The 17,981-nt window shown below is 39.0% G+C and overlaps 1 long non-coding RNA gene across 3 annotated transcripts in view; it reads left to right on the forward strand.

Moving 5' to 3' along the window:
* LOC145960609 (uncharacterized) overlaps nt 1-17,981 on the forward strand; it is a 546,781-nt gene that overhangs the window by 70,984 nt on the left and 457,816 nt on the right. Inside the window, exons 4-5 of one of the 3 annotated variants that reach the window (XR_014435417.1) lie at nt 16,773-16,930; nt 17,009-17,815. The exons of the other annotated variants lie outside the window; for them this stretch is intronic. This is a non-coding gene — a long non-coding RNA (uncharacterized LOC145960609). Of the gene's footprint in view, nt 1-16,772; nt 16,931-17,008; nt 17,816-17,981 lie in introns of those variants that run through there. 3 annotated transcript variants of the gene reach the window in all.

Consider the following 17,981-nt stretch of genomic DNA (forward strand, 5'->3'; position numbering starts at 1 on the left):
ATGATTTAGCCATTTTAACAGCTGATGTTTAGCCGATGATTTCAGCGAACATTAAAATTTAATTAGTTACACTCTCGCTTTTTCCACTTTATCGTGTTTGATTAATCGATCATTATCTCTAGGAAATAATCAACTAATCGCTTAATCTTTTTTCGTGTATAAATATTTAATTTTATAGTCTGTTAAACAACCTTTAGGCATGAAATGATCTTACATGATATACAGGGGCAATAACGTAACATGTGTAACTTAGAGTATACGCACTCTTGGAAATGGCTTTCAGAAAAGTGCACTTGAACGAACGTTAGGATTTGAATAGCAGCTTTCATCCTGAGAGCCTTGGTCGACAATATCCAGCACACTCTTTAAAAATTCCTGCCAGGCATTGTCGCAGTCTCCTCTGCGAGAATTGTTTGCGCGATCGATTCTAATTAATTACCATTTCGTTTTTATACTATCGAGTACGTGGCTAAAAATATAGAGCAAAAATTTTCAAATTTTCCAAGAACTCATAATATTCAGTAATCTTATCATAATGAGAAAAATCTTTTACGAAATGTTTATTCTTGACATAAATATAATAAATTATATTCTGAGGAAAAAGCTTGCTTTCTAACAATCGTGAAATTTATATTAAATCACGTACAACATTGTAGAAAAGTTACAGTAAATCGAGTCATTATTAAGCATAATTTTTGAGAGAGGGTCTCTTTTTTAATTTTATATATTACAAAGAGATGGGAAAAGAGTGCGACTCTCGAGAGGAATTAAAACTGCTTCTACGTTATTCTCGCGCTTATTCGAGCGCAATTCTGAAGATCTGATGAAACGAGATCTCGGTTCGTCGCGTTGGCCATGACCATTTGCTACGTTACTTCGCTTTGTAAGTACATACACGTTGCCGCGTGTAAAAGACAAACCCTCAAATGACTGGAACGGCATTACTCTTCCTAGCTCATATACTCGTATACTAATTGTACGAAGAATTTTCTGCTAATATACTCTATAGCGCGCCAAGCGAATAGATCAAACTTGTCATCTTGATCGATGAATAATGCTCGCAATTAGCAACAATTTATAACTCTAATAATCGCATTAATATATTATCTTTCTACGACAGCTGTGCATAGTGTTGTAAAGTAATGATAAATTCATTAATTTTAAATAGATTTTTCTTATTGGGAAATATAAGATTTTTGTTTCTTCTGTGTTTGATCTGCAAATTGAGATCGCTATATATATAAAATTGGTGGTTTATACCTGATACGTTTGTGATGTAATATACGCCTGCTCTGTAATCTATTGTTCAAGATTGTCCTCCTGAGACGAGGGTTAAGCGTTTACTTTCGATCACATAATGAGTGGCAATGTAGGCCAGGAACGTCCACAGGATCGTATTTCAGTATACGTAGCGACACTCAACACTCGGGTCGAGTCATACAGGGAATAGTCGATTACATGTGATACCATATTTCTCGGAATTTCGTATAATCATACAATACGTAATAATAAACGTGAATATCGAATCTGCGATAACAAATCCATCGATGATTCGTGCGAATGGAAACGTTTTTATTAAAGATAAGATCTTGAAAAGTATGTGATGGAAATAACGCAATTCATTCTTTTATACTTGGGCGATAAATATGATGGACAAAGAGTAAATCTTTATATACATATATTCATACAAATATCGAATTATATTTATGTTTAGAGAAAATATTGCAAAAAAAAACTTATTTAGCTCGAGAGAGAGTGTCATCTCATTTTGCATAAGTAAAATGATCGGAACTTATTGTTCGTGAAAATTTAAAAATGCTTACGTCGTACGTATTGGTAGTATATAATTGCCACCTACACATGTAATCAATAATCAAACGCAAGAAATACACAATTGCACGACAATTTCCCTCAACAATGCGGAGAAATTTCAAAGTATACATTGGCAATATTGTTTGTCAATATTTATTCCTGTGTACAAGATGATGCGCATTATTATAATTCCTTAACTTGCGATCCTGCAAATAATCATCGATCAATGTTAAATTGGAAAATGTATACAAATATTTATAATATTACGTGTTACACACTTGTCGGATTTTAATTATTCCGTCATATCGTGGATCTTAATTGTTAAGTACATATTTTTTCATATTTACTACTTTAATAGCAAGAAAGCAATTATAATTCAAATAAGTCTATTAGTCTACAAATTAGTTACACATATTCTAATCATCATCAAAAATCTTAGATTCAATGGTGCGTTATTTTAACTAAGATATGCATATTTTATAAAGATGAGATTTTGTTGCCACGCAGCAAATGATAAGCAAAACTAAAGCGGTCGTTCTTGCAGCAACGTAGTTCTCATGCTGCCTGTTCTACTTTATTGTGCAACGCGAACGTTGTAATTTTGCCTAATTACCACAGCAAGAAGTAATTTGCAATAAACGCTTCTGAGGATTAATTAAGACATTTCTTAAGAGATCGCATTTAACTTCTATACGTATAATTGTGTGACGGAAATATAATTTATTAGCTTATATAGTCGCGAATCATAACATGCTATTGTATGTTGTCTACAATTGAAAGATCGAATAATATTCAATAATATATCGAGTTGCGAAGAGTTTTGCCTTTTGCTTCGTTACTCGTAATAAATTGGAAATTTGTAAGTAATAATAATTAATTAATTTATTAATTTAAAACGAGTCAATTATACGATATATATAGTGATATTTTTAAATCTTTTTGAATTATTTGCGTCGCAATCTTATTCGTTCTCGACTCACTCGAAGATATTCCGGTTCAATGCAAAAATCGATTCGGACTGTCTTGAAATAATCCACAAAGGGGTTCGTAGAGTCGTCTAGCCGGTTTCAGCTACCAATAGTGCGCACATGGGAAAGAGAGCAGTCACTATTAATAAACATAGACAGAATTGTTATTCGAAGATTTCATATTAGCATGCAATCTGGCTCTGACCCTTCGTAGCCAAAAAATATGCAACTAACACTGCGCCCAATTGAGCGACTTATTTGCCGATTGTCATTAAGATTCGTTGTTACGGATGAATTTCATCTCCCTGTATAATTAATAAGATTATGATTTGCATACGTGCGCGTTCATGAGCAAAGGAGAAAGAAAGAAAGCGCTTGAGAATAAAGGCGCATTGAAGAAAATTAAATTGTATACAAATACAAAATTGTCAACAAATGTATACGATTGTCGTGAAGAAAATTAAATTGTATACAAATATAAAATCGTCAACAAATGCATATCGATTATGAATTTCCGACAGGAAGCCTTGTTGCAAGTGACGTGAAAAATATCTCATAGAAACTGCCGTACAATTGCGGTTACATAAATGATTTAAAATTTATAATCACAAACGACTAATAGTATATCACAAATATAAGTTGGCGCAACTCATTACTTTACAAGTTACCTGACGATTCAAAGTTCCGCCTTGAGACGTTAAACGTAAGATCGCGACTAATATCGTCTCTGAAACGATCGCTATCAAACTCGCAGCGTTGTTGCGCAACTATCGCAACTATAGATGACGAGTATCACGCGCGACGTAAGGACATTCGGTGAATATTATTGCGCCATTGGTGGAACTTGTCGTTCCGATCGAGTATTATCAAACTGTCGAGCGGAATATGCGCCGCATCGCGATGTATGTGTTCCCCAAACAACGAATACCGGCGGTAAACGATCGCGTTGCGCAACGTGAAATAATTACAGCTCAAACGACACGTTTGGATCGACCTGATACGCGTTATACAATCGTTATACAATACTATGCGCCGAGAACGCAAAAATGAATGATTCGATCGGAGTGCGACGCTACGTCTGCACTCTCTCTCTCTCTCTCTCTTTCTCTCTTTCTCTCTCTCTCTCATTGGCGACGCGAAAATGTGCATCGTATGCACATCGGCCCGACGACGCGGACAATTGCATCCCTTCTAGAAGCCATTCGTGATGAAAGTCCACCACGGCGCGGCGTCCACGGGGGCAATGGGGTAGGTCTGGTGTGGGAGTTACATTCCGGCCGAGATTAATTCGGAGCAAAGAGGAATTTAGCATCTATCTCTCCCGGCGGCCATAGCCACTCTCCCTCCCTCTCCTTTGCGCTCGCGCGCTACCGTTTTCGAGCAATTATTTCAGCAACATTGCAAAACGATCGCGCCACCGCCACCGCCATCGCCGCCGCGTCGCTGCATCGCTGCACATCGCATGTCCGAGCGCGGCCTGGATGATGTATCATCGAAGATTGTTGCTGTAAACGTTGTAAACAACACATTGTTCTACATTATTATCGGTATAATAGCATATACATATGTACATATATTATTTACGGTGCAATATCGTGATAATGATAAAAACATAATTTGACGGGTACAGTTTTTCTTTTCTCCCAGTAAACCATAACTTTTGTAATATTGCATGTATTGTCGTACAACGTAAATTCGGCTACTAAGACATGAAAAACGAATGATGCAGGTGATTAATATATCAATAGATTTTTGTTATCGCGACAAAATTTCAAACGTTTTTGTTGCATATCTCGTCCAAGTCGATTTCATATTTACGAGCACCTGGCGATATTTTTTCAGTTGCGATGACATATATTGGAGGATGACACGATATAAACGGGGACCCGTCGAAAACAGTCGAGAACGAGGACAGATATCCCAGGCTGTTTAATAATCAATGCACGTGCAGCAATAATTACGAATCGCGCAGGAGAGTAGGTATGCAAAAGAGTAAGAGATCGCGAACTGGTTTCAAACAATGAGACATCTCGGGTACGATCGTATTATGAGTATAATACGGCTCTCTCTGGCCCTCCTTTCTCGATACGCTCTCGATTATGTCGTAATTTCGATATGCTAAGACGACCGGCAAGGACTGCTCCCCTTTCTCACGTTCGTTAAATTTCCCTTTATCTTATATACGGTCGTATCTTCGATTAGTCAGCTGTCAACCGTCCACATTAACATCTCGAGAAGGATATTTATTTAATACACTTTACTGTTGAAGAGAGAGAGAGAGAGGAGAGAGAGAGACTTTGCGAGTTATTCTATCAATTAAAGTTATTTTAACTTTTAATTATACACAAATAGTTAAGCAAAAGTTTTATTTCAATATTAAAGCTTAAAATTGTTTCTTTACATAAGAGATTTACCTCCAGAGATGTTACGACATAAAAAATGTAAGAGCATTTAATATAATTGATGCAAAGAAACATCTGCGAGCGCACATTCGGGAAAACATTAAGAAGCGGAAACTACGATCCTGGGAACACTCGAGGCAATCTGTCAATCCTAGCACCGGTCCGATTCAATGAGATATTCGGATTAATGGCTTGGATCCATCGTGTACGTAAGAATCCGCGCCCCGTCCCGGAACCCACGGTACAATGGTCCCGATACAATGAGAGGAAATATCCAAGATATGCAAATATCGGGCGCGTTCCCGATCATCTTCGGCGTGCCGGGCGAAAAAGGGTTCGAAAAAGACTGGGCGCACATGTTCCGAGCATTTGCATACCTTCCCGATGCGCAATTTGCATACGGAGAAATTTGCATCCCGCGTACATACTTGCGATGGAGACGAGCGGTGTCTCCCGACCGGTCGATCGAAAGAAATTCGGGTATCGGTACATCCTCCTCACCCTCGTCTCGTCTTCTCATAGGTATGCATATGACTGTCTATTGAAAGGGTACGGATTGAGAGAGGGGGAGGGGAGTCCTGAGAAGGTCCTCGACGTAGAAATAATATATTAAGGGAGTAAAATGGTGCTAATACCTTTGTGCCCGATCTACGGCGAATAATCCCGTTTTTTTTCCCTTTGTGGAAATCCTAATGTATTTTCATTTCCGTTGTGTGTCCCTTGTGTGTGATCATTCCTGAGTTTAAGATTGTCGAGTGGAGACTTAACGCGCCGTGCGCCTGTAAAACTATCGTATATCGTTATTGATTGTAGAATATAATAAAAGTTTGATATTAGTTATATAAATGGAATATGTGTATAAAAAAATTGCTTTTATATTGACATTTTATGCTTATATTAGTTACATATTATATTTTATGCATTGAAAAATTATTTCGATATAAAATGAGTAAAAAATTGAATAAAAAATTATTTATTAAATTATTGATCTGTAATGAATGTTTACAAATTTATTTAACGATAAACGATTCTATCAAGAATATTTTAAGATTACAAGAATGGAAATCTATATTATTTATATATTACATGCGTTTTTTATTTGCTGATACGCTTCTCAATCGGTATGAAAAATGAAACGGGACCAATCGCGCTGAATGCATCATCTCCGGGGAAGAAAGAGATTTTTCTCGACTGCCGGAGTGTTTTTACCTGTCACGTTTGTCGCATCCACGAGTCGCGTCCGCGTCTCACATTTCCGATTCTAGGATACCCCGTAGACGAGGAAAGACGTTGAATGCGTATCGTTTTCGCGACACACGTAACTTCTTTTTCATCGATACTCGTACTTTTCCGAGCGTACAATGGACAATCGGCCATTTCTATACTACCTGCTTTTCTCGATCTTGATTTCTAGGATTGATCCGGGTCAACGGACAAAAATGTCGATTTCTAAAGTAAAGAAAACAGATTAGTTTTTGTATTGGGCATTGACTCCGATCTCACATCGAGATGCTTAAATATATCTAAACGATCATTTTGAAAATAACTGTATATTTCTTTATTTTTATAAATGAAAATGACAAATTTTTATACAATTAACATTCTTTTATTATATTAAATGTTTTAGAAAACCAACGTTTTACTTATTTACAAGTATAATTGAAGAAATAATTTTTCTTATTTGTAAAGAAAATATTTTATTGATAAATTGAGAGTATTGCATGATGCAACGAGAAATCTAGATTAGACATTATTATTGCAAAGATGTCGAAAGTACTTTGTATGTACCTTTCCAACTAGATAGAAATGCTTTTCCGCCCAATGAATCACCGTGTGTATGCTACCTGCGCACAATTTTCCTGGATCTTGATTTCCAGAATTGATCCAGGTCAACGAGCAAAGGTGTCGGCCACAAAACTACCTGAAATACTGCAAGTTTTCTGTTGAAAGCGTCTGGCTCGACTTCGACGTATGTCTGCGAAGGCGATTTTAATCTCCTTGACTTTTATGGTCTCTTTCTCCGATTTTCTAGAACAATGTTCCATCGTTCAGCCTCACACCTTATGTTGCGCAGAAATTTTTAATTATTTAAACTATTGATATCATAAGCTTATAAATTATTTATTAAATTGTACATTAATCTATAACGACGGCTATTATTTCTCAGCATATTCAACGAATCTTTCGTCACGAAGTATCGTTTAATTGCTCGATTCACATCGTAACAACCCTATGCTCGAATGCTCCACGATACGTGGACATGATGAGGCGATGCTAATCCATGTTCATCGATCCACAACCCTTTCTAACGATCGAAAGACAGAGAACAGGCCCGACCTTGGCGCAGCCCCTCCATCTGGCCCAATAAAGGAGGGATACCCGTCCACACACTGGCAAGTGGACGCACACGTACGCACGCAGACCTTGTTTCTTTTTCTCGCCACGTATGCCGTATGTGTCATACGATCTTGCCTTTGCACACGGGAGATGTACGTCTATACGGGGGTTTTATCGGGTACCAGGAGTCTCTCGCTTCGCCCTCCCCTCTCCCTTAAACTCCCCTACCTATACGCCTGTCTTCGTGTCCGTCGCTCCCATATGCATTGGCACGTATACGTTCGATGTATGTATTATATATATACATGTATATATGTATATACGCGTGAATATGGTAATTCACCACCATCGCCAGAGATATGTAAATAAGTTAGATTTGAGTTTTGTTGCGGCCCGGAGGGACGCATGAGGAAGTTCGATGGGAATTGTACCGAAGGAAGGAAGGACAAAGAGAGAGAGAAAGAGAGAAAGCGAGAGGGAAAAGCGCGCGACCAAGAAATGGAAAGAAGGACGAAGTGGGGAAGGCAAGAGATAATGTGTAAGCGCCTTAGTAGCCGCACACATGATCCGGGCGACCGGATCCAGATTTATTGGTTCCTCGCTTACGCGAGTAAGAGAAGGAGAAAGAGGGAAAGAGAGAGAGAAAAAAGAGTCGAGTTTGAAGGGCCATTCGGTGTGAACGGAAGCCACGGATTTTACGATCTTGATTCAGGAGCAACGCGCGCTTCGGTTTCGTTCTTCCACGGGCTATTAATCTGCCTGCAATCCGTAAATACGCGAAGACGAAGAAAAACGATGCATTTGCGAACATTCGTGTTCTCGAAAATATCTTGCGGTATAAATCTTCCGGAAGATTCTTCGATTCGCTGTACTAGAGACGACGAAAGATATCGAATAACAAGTATCTTTTTCTCATCGTCAGAGAGATGGATTAATAAAGCACAATAAAGAAGGAGTTATTTAAATTTATATGTATATCTATAAGTTACATTAACTAGCGATGACATTCGAAGATCCAAAAGAAGAATCGGATGGAATAAAATCATAGAAACCGTCATTGAGAAGGTAATCAGCAATTTCCATCTGAAAAGGAAATCTCGAAGCTATGAAACGGTTTGCGATGCAATTCTTGCACTTCTGTAACTGTCAAAAATGGCAAGATTCTCGACGATTTCATTGTCATTGTTGTCTATTTTTAAATAGCCAACAAATGTGAAAACTAACCCAATTTCAAGAATTGCTATTAATTATTTAAGAATTAATAATTAATATTTTCTTATTCTAAATATTTTAGTTTTTACTTTCCTACTAATCTTATATTATCTATATCGAAATTGATAACAATTTATAATTCGAGCTATGAAAATTTTCAAACTACTCGAATAGAGGGATGGAATTAATCGAAAATTCCAAGCATCAGTGACAACCTCCGAAATCGATAACGTTCTACGTGGTCGACGAATATTTGAAAATAATCGGCCAGCGCCGAATATTGTCGGCTGTTTACAAATAGCCGACAAAGAAGAAAATAAATTGTATTTCGTGCGATTTTGGTAGACGGGAACCGGTTTCTACGAGCTCGCCTATCGTTGGCACGTACTGTGCGCGCATCAAAGCTGGAGATACAAGTGCGTACGTAAGCTAACTACAAATTAACATAAACGTATATGCCACTACCCGAAGAGGAGGAAGAAGGGGTAGGCAGGGGATAGGAGAAGAAAGGGGAGAAGTCCGTTCGCTCCCTTCTTTCGGTCACGATTGTTCTGTCGCGGCTATCGAAGAGGAAGACAAAAAATAGCGCGTCGCTCATACTGAAACGATCTATCAAGTCGTGGTAAAAATTCGAAACGACCCTCGTAGAGAACCGATACACCGGCGACAGATAGCATCGACCGGTATACCGGGTAGCGTAACTCAAACGGAGTAATGAGACTCGGGTAAGATAGGCGAGCAAGGTGGGACGCTCGTGCGTGTTACGTGTGCGTGTGTGTCGTAGGTATATTGTATGCCTGCTGACGGCTACCGTTCTTTCTCTACGTATCGTTATTATTACCTTCACGGCGCACTGGTCGCACTCGACATACCGCCGCGCAGCAAATAAATTTCACGGCTTCGATTCCTCGCGCCGATATATCAGAGATTTTGCGATGCGCTCCAACGCGATCGGTACGCCTGGTTATTCGTGCTCCAATTCTCGGCCGCGATCTTGAACGAGAAGGAAGTCTTCATCGACGCGGAAGGGAGAATCTTTGATGCAGGTGCATGAACCGCGCGATAAAAAATTTGGAATGATATCAAGGGCATGTGTTTTCCGTAAAACGTGTTCCTAATTTAGCACCATATATTTAATAAATGTAAAAATATATACAGTAAGAGATGAAAAATATATCTAGATTCTATACCATTACATTTTATCATAACATTACAACTCAATATTTACACAAATAGATGTAATTTTTTTTTTGAAAAATATAGCAAAGATAAAAATCGAGTTTAAGACTTTTGATTTTGTAAGAAATATTTTTTCTGAGAGAGGATATATATTTTCTTATCAATCATGAGGACTTTTACCGATCGCAATCGTACCTAACGCGAATCGCACCCTCGGTGTTCGCTCCTACGGAATATACGTTACGAGCGGGAGCCACGCCGAAAAGCGTTCCAGCTGTGCGTGAGCATACGAAAAGTCGATTAAAATCTCATTTTATCCTTTCCAAGAGCGTGGGCTTCCCCTCACCGGGTGGCGCGATTCAATCGATCGACAGATCGGGCCTGCCGATTACGCGCGGGCACGAGGTGGGGAAGCACCTGTCCACGAGTGTCTCTCACCCTCACTTTGAAATGGCCTGTACCTTATATTATATACGAAACGTACAGGTACGTCGGTCGAGTGCGATAGCGGACACAGGCCACGCTGCTGACGCACTCACACGGACGCACTTTCGTCACGCGTCTCTGAACAATGGCATTAATAGGCCCTGGCGAGTTATTAATTGCCGGTGCCCGCCGGATATGACTGTCTATAGCTTCGTTCGCCGAGCGAACGTTCCTAATATCTATGGTATTCCGTCAGTCGGCTTGGGTCTTAAATCAGACCCAGTCTTTTCAACGTGCTTTACGCACACGCGCGTGCGCACGCGTGTGGATAACCCGTCCGTGTGAAAGCGTCGAGCCGTGCAAACGAATCAGAAAATACTCGTCTTAAAAATATTTTCGATTGTACTGTTAATACCATTTTCACTTTTATCCTATTCACATTTCTTATATAACTTTTATTGTATTTATTTTTAATTTTAAACAAAAAGATTAGATGCATTTGAAAAATGCAAACAACTTTATTGTGACACGTAATTAAGAGCATGATTAATTAATGGGTAATTAAAATACATACACATAAGTTGAGCACGTTAAATAGAATGAAATATATCCGATCGAACGAATATTAGAAAAAATGTAGCCGACGTAACATCGTGCTTTCAGAGTCCATTAAAGTCATTATGGCCGATGACAGGTGAAAAAAGCACGCCGGGCAAGAATAATTCCTACATGTTCGCGGTTCGATTAAATGCCCTTAATGGCGTCGCGCGATACATTGAGTTTTAACGGCCAGTTAAAACCGCTCCTCTCCCGCTGTCCTTTCCTTGTGTATCCGCGGCTTAGTCGGCGCTTTTATATTGCCGGTACCATCGAAGAATCGAGCGCGTACCCGAGTCATCTTTATGGTCAATCTACGTACGCGCGAGCTCTCGCGTAATTAAGAGCGAGCACCGACTGTCGGGTCTGATTAATAGAGGACGGCGCGAGATAATCGAAAGGAAGTGAACGAATGGAAAGAAGCTAAGGTGGCAAGTAACACGCGCGCGTCCCGGTGATGCCATCAAAACCGACACGACTCTTTCATGGCCACTGTACTCGCAGGAAATTACGCGGAATTATTCGCGATTTACGCCACGCACGCATATGAAAATAATTAAAGAGGAATGTGCTGGTAAGTTATCGCGAAAAATGAATATGAAAGTGGTTCAAATCGGGCTTTAATATTGCATTCTTAGCGATTATGCTTTTCGATGAATATACATGCGTCTAGATTTTAGCGTATAAATGGATCTTTATACACCGTGTACGAATAAATTTTTATTCCCGTGTGTTTACGTCGACATACGTGCGTGATCTTCGGAAATGACGTTTCATGTTTTGACTTGACTGATGCATACTTTGCCCCGTCGTAATTAATGCGTTGTAGATTATGTATATCCTTTCTAACGCAAGAAGAACTTTATCTGGGCTCATTTTATTTATTTATACAGATGTCTATACAAATTATATGTAATAATTTTAATCATGTAATAATTTTAATTAATAATTAACATTAATAATTATTTTGTCTTTAAAAACGAAGAAACATATTTTCTTTATTGTACAAATACATTAGGAATTATAAATATTATAGATATGAAAGGAAGGAAGGGGGAGAAAGGAAAAATATTGATATTTTTTCCACAATTGAAACGCATACCATATGCAAATTATATTCCGATGGTGGAATGAAATACAAGAATTATTAGTATTTTGTTCGTAGCCACTCATGCGTATCTAATGACCGCGTTTGACGATAATTCGATTTTCAAGAAGGGCCTCGTGGGCCCTTTCGGTCTCTTGAGGCTGACATCGTCGAATGACAGTTTGATGAACGGACAGGAAGGGACTGGAAGAGGCCCACCTGGCTCCGCGGACAATTAGGATCGGGCTGCAAGGTGGCTCTTGTCTGCAGAAGACGATTCACATGAACACGTTGTGTTTTCATCGAAACATCAAATAAGGACTTCACCGCGATAATATAATGACTCTATGGTGAATTTAATCCGTCCGCGATTAACTACCATGGTACGTTAAATGCGAATTATAATTCATCGAAATTTTCATCCTAATTGGTTCCACGATGCTTATAAAACATGCTCTAACAGTCTTGAGAATTAAGTAATTATTGCTGTATATTTATACTTTATGAAATCGTAATTGTGAATAGCCGTACCGCGTGTAATGATAAAAAAAGTCAATGAAATAGGCACAAAGTAATTTATTTATATATTATTTCTCGGGATATTTCACATACATATATACAGGTATATAAATTAATATGGTAATAAATTATAATATTCTACTAATTGATCCGATATAATTTTCTTAACAAGTACATAAAAATTTTATTTCAAGAGATTCGATAATAATAAAATTTTATTATTTAAATTAGAAAATAAAATTGGAAAATAATTTTAACATACAATTAAAAAATAAGCATATACAATTAAGTGTTAGAAATTATCACAATTTTAAAGTTGCAAGGGGAAGAACTCGGCAGTAGGAAATAGGAAATACAAATACCTGCGTACATATCTATCGTATGCATGCAGCAGGCCGCAGTCGAATCCGCGTGAAATGATGCACGGTGAACCGTGAATCACTTCCTACGCCGAAGTCGATGCCTGGTTGATAGTCGGCGATACCTCGTCAGGTTGAAACAGTGGAGTTAATGAGATGTGCACGAGAAACGAAGTGTACGTGTAGGTGTTTGTGAACCTCTCTCGCTTTCTCTCTCTCTCTTTCTCTCTCTCTCTCTCTCGGTTTTGATCGACCGAGAAAGGTGTGTCGGTGCTTGGCGGCGGTTGAAGTAGTGGCTGTTGATGTAGTAGTGAACGGGAAAAAGGGAAGGGGAGACCACGAGGGGGTTCAGACGTATTGTAATTGCGGCCTGGCAAGCAGCTGAGTCCTCCACGCGTGGACGATCTTGGTCGCTGGTCCGAAACGGCGAACGATTCTAATCACTGTTCCTGGCGATTCTTACGCACTCCGTGTCTTGGACTGCGGCGAACACTTCGCATAGTCGTTGAATTTATGCAAGACTTTGCTTGTTTTCGTCAAAAACCTAAGGCTAAAAATGCAGCTTAATCAGTCGCCAAGGAATTGTATCGAATTCGGGAAATAAAATCGATTATACATTTACAATTGTACAATAATTTAAACATAATCCCTACTCTTTGTAAAATATTAATTAATTTGATCAAATTTTTTAGCGTTATAAATATAATCTCAATGATAATCTTTCGATATAATTTCATATCTACATGAAAATTACAATCACGTTCTGTAAGCATCGATCGCGATATTCGTGCAATCTCAGTAACTCACTCTTTTAACTCAAAAGTCGCGACATATGTATAGATATAATACATGAAACGTTTTAAATACTTAACTCAAAAATCGCGACATATGTATAGATATAGTACATGAAACGTTTTAAATACTTAAAACACCCGGTGCGAAACGGGCGAACACAAAGCGAAAAGATCGGACCGAATGTAGAGAATCCATACTAGTTGGTTTTGAGGCCTATCCAACTACGTACAAGTACGAATATATACGTGTATGTCTGCTCGACCGTGCGTTTTCCTGTCATTACTGCATGTTCTGCATCCTGTGTACTGTGTACCAAATATCCAGCGCACGTCTACCAAGTTCGAACTCGAGAATCAAATGCGATGCGCTCTTCTTTTTTTATTTTCCATTATTCTCTTCTTCGACAGCATCATGGTAGGTCGAGGCGCAATGGTCGTGACATCGATTTTGAGTCGGAAAGTTTCCGGCAACTGTCAAACTTCACGATTGCGATGAATAATGCGACGACATTTTCCTCTCTGCGCTTACATATTTTATTATGAAAAGACACTCTTTGGATATTTCATGTAATTTTATTGTAACAATTTTGTCATAAAAATTTTTTACTTGTAAACAGAGAAATGTAACACATGAAATAATCATATTGATAAATTCGCTTATGATTCGGGATACTATGAACCTTAGTAGCGACTCGTAACAAGGTATATTGAGAGTGACTACCGTAGCAAATTGGTTTTTCTTTAAAAGCTATTTACCGTAAAAAGCGATGAGAGTGCATGATAATAAATATTTAATACTGTTATTAAGTAATCAAGCGAAAGCGAGAGCAACTTGTGCAGTTTGCAACCAGGACGATTCTTCTAACGAACAACTCGTCCACATTATCATAATTTAGTCGTATAAAGAAAAAATTTAAATGAGCCATTCAATATATTAATTTCTTATAGGTTCTCATCGGCGTAAAAGAAAGACGGCTATTCTCTCATTAGCCTCTCAGCGCGCTGATTGCAAATTAATTCCATCATCTGACAACGCCCAATTAAGGCATATGAAGCGTAAAGATAGCGATCGTCTTCCTTCGGAAGCTATTATGCATATATGAAGAAATATGTACGCGCCCGAATTACTTACATTGAATTACTTTTGCTCCCTAGATGCACATGACGTATCGTATTATCATCTCGATTCGGTCAATTCGGTAAAAGTGATGGACTAATAAATGTAATAATAAAATAAATAAGAGATATTAGTTTTGAAATAGATTAAAAGTTTTTGCTTCTTATCGATTTATTTTCTTGCACAATAATTTATGAAGCGTGATGAAAAATTTTATAATAATCTCACGGAATGTATCAAGTGCTCACATAACAGCTGGCGAACGTGACTTTAATATGGTGTCCCTTCTCCAATCTCGAACAATTGCGTTCGGAAAACGGAAATTTCTGTCGGGTATCAGTAACAGTCGGTTTGATGCTTTCCACGAACCAGAGCGATACTTCGAACACGAGGCGCATTGTTTTCTCTCTCTCGAAATATCGTTTGTTCTACGCGACGACTAAGGAAACAATGGCCGGAACGCGCCCGCAGGTTGTTGACTCGATTGTCACCGGCTTCATTTTTCTTCTCTTTCCTTCTCACTTCTTCTTCCGCTTGCCGAGGTGAGCGGACACAACGGCAATTTTAGAAACGGTATTAACTTGAGCGTTATCATATGTATCGCAAACAGTGACACAACACCCGCGCAGCTATCAGCTAGCATCCTGAGTTATTGCTTCTCCCCTTGATGGGAACACAATCGATAAGTGTAATCGCCTAAAAGTAAACGAGTAAAAGTACACGATGATTCTGTACACAATCATAATCTTTGCAATTTGTTATAAAGCAACGGCAAAATTAGCGAGTACCGCAAATATGTCAAGCACAACTAATTGGGTAATTTGCATATAATTATACTCATTTATTGAGATCGTACGTAATGCAGTTTTTAATGCGGAACGGGCAACCTGTAAAACGGTCAATTTTCTGTTATAGCGCAGATGTTCAAATTGTGCTCAATCACTAGATTTCATCATTATTACGCGAAGGATATCATTAGTTTATTGCTTGAAAACACATGTAACTCATTATCATCATTAACAATTAGTATTTTGATCGGTAAATTTTTTGTTACACTTGTAACGGATACTTGCCCTTTAATAGAGTGCATTTAAATTTTTCGAGCATTTTCAAACAATTTCACTGCAGCAGAAAATATGACTGCGTCACAATAAACATTAAGTTTCAATATATTAACGAGATATAGTATACGATGAAATATTAAATCAATTTTTATACGTTAGTTATTAGGACATAATTAATGAACACAATAAATAATGTTAATATAATTAATAAACACAATGAATGATAAATGTTACAAATGATAAAACCGTAGGAAAATCTTACGTTTTGTTTATTATATATTTAATTGTGTTTATTATATTAGTGATAGAAAATAAAAGACTTTCAGAATTGATTATCTGTAAAGAATGATGCATCCCTCTTGATTTTATCAAATATATACATGTATACATACGGAGATATCGCATTTTTGATCTTATATTTGTTCTTCGGTTATCGTGTCAGTTGTTGTATTTGACTGTCAATACGTAATTTTCATTGCGCATTGGAAAGATATCTCTTCCGGTGTTTTTACAGGTTTTATGCTATGCGTCTTTAATTGTGTCAAACGATGGCTTATCGAAGAGTCGCAGGTGCATGAGAACGTGTTCTTATTATATGTGAGAGGATCAATGTATTCGTATGAGCAATACGTATATAATCAGATATACACGATAGGAAACTAATATCCAAGCTAATATCTTTATTTATGGGGCTGATGCTAATAATATAAACTGTGACATATTTTTACACGCAATCTGCAGATTGTAGCTAAAATTCTCAAAATACATGCTTTAAATTACTAATGAAAAAGTGCAAAATTTAAATTCATTTAAATTTCAAGATAGATTATTGAGTATTCTTTCGCGTGATACAGTTCCTTTTTAACTGTACAGTTCCTTATTTCTCTTTTTCTCTTTAGACAATATTTCTCGATACTCGACATCAGAGACAGCTACAAGCTACGAGTGCAAAAGTAGAAGATACGAAAGAGAGCACCGTAGGCCAATTTCATCCGGGCTGCTTCGGCCGCGCTCTTCGAAACCAATATCGCAATGTTCGCCGCGGAAAGTTCGTCCGGTAATGCCATACAATATCTACTCCAGCTTCCATTACTCCGCTCCGGCCGTGCCTGGTAGCTTTCCCTCTCCTCTCCAGTTCTAGATAGGCTTCCCCACTCAACGTCGCGCCGCGCGACCGCCACCACTTCCTCTCCCTCGTTCTCTCTACCTCCATCAAGTGCCGTCCACCCCCCACCGGGCTTCGCTTCCTCTCTACCTCCGACCTCCGTGGACCTCCATCCGGCAAGCAAGGAGAAGAGGATAGAGAGGTGGAATAGCCCCGCGGAGGAGGCTCGGCGAGAAAGGAAGACGGGCAACATACCGAAAGTAACCGAGAAAGGAGGATGGACCGCGCATTGGGAATCGGCGAGAAAGAAGGATGGTCGCGCGGGACACCGGGAACAGCGAGGCGGGGGAAGGGAGAAGACGAAGGAGACACGTCGAAGAGAGGAGTTCGAGGGGGTTGGCTGCAGGCACCGGCGTGGTCGTCGTCGTTTTCTTCAACATTGTCGTCGTCGTCTTCTTCTTCTTCTCTCCCCCTGGCAGACAGGCAAGCTTCTTCTTTTTTTCTCCTTTTTCCAATTATCGATAAGACGGAGACGGCGCAATACCGCGACACTGTTCTGAGAAGAAGAGTAGGTATAAGCGTTCTCTCCCTCGACTACTCTTCTCATGATATCTACCACTACTACTGTCGGCGCACCGCTCCGCTCTCCCTCCCTATAAACGTTACCTCTGCGTCTTCCTTCTTTCTATACTCCCCCCTTCTGTCTACCCCTCTTTCGTCTGGTTTGCTCGCGCGATAAAATTGCCTCCTCGGTCTTGTTCGATGCCCTCTTCTTCTTCTTCTTTTTCTTCTTCTTTTCCTCCTCCTCCTTCTTCTTCATCCTCGTTTTCTCTTCTCTTATTCTCTCTTCTACGTGTTTTTCGCGTAGTTCGTGGCATAGCTGAAGGGTCTGCAACAGAAGAGGAGGCGGCGAGGAGAAAGAGGAGAAGGAGGGAAAAGAGTTGGCGTGCACGGGAGCGCGAGAGGAACGCGAAGAGGAGCGCGAAGAGGAGGTCGAAGCGAT

Source organism: Camponotus vicinus, unplaced genomic scaffold (assembly GCF_025532165.1).
Source record: "Camponotus vicinus isolate PSW18456_S1 unplaced genomic scaffold, iyCamVici1.0 SCAF_10, whole genome shotgun sequence".
NCBI lineage: Eukaryota > Metazoa > Arthropoda > Insecta > Hymenoptera > Formicidae > Camponotus > Camponotus vicinus.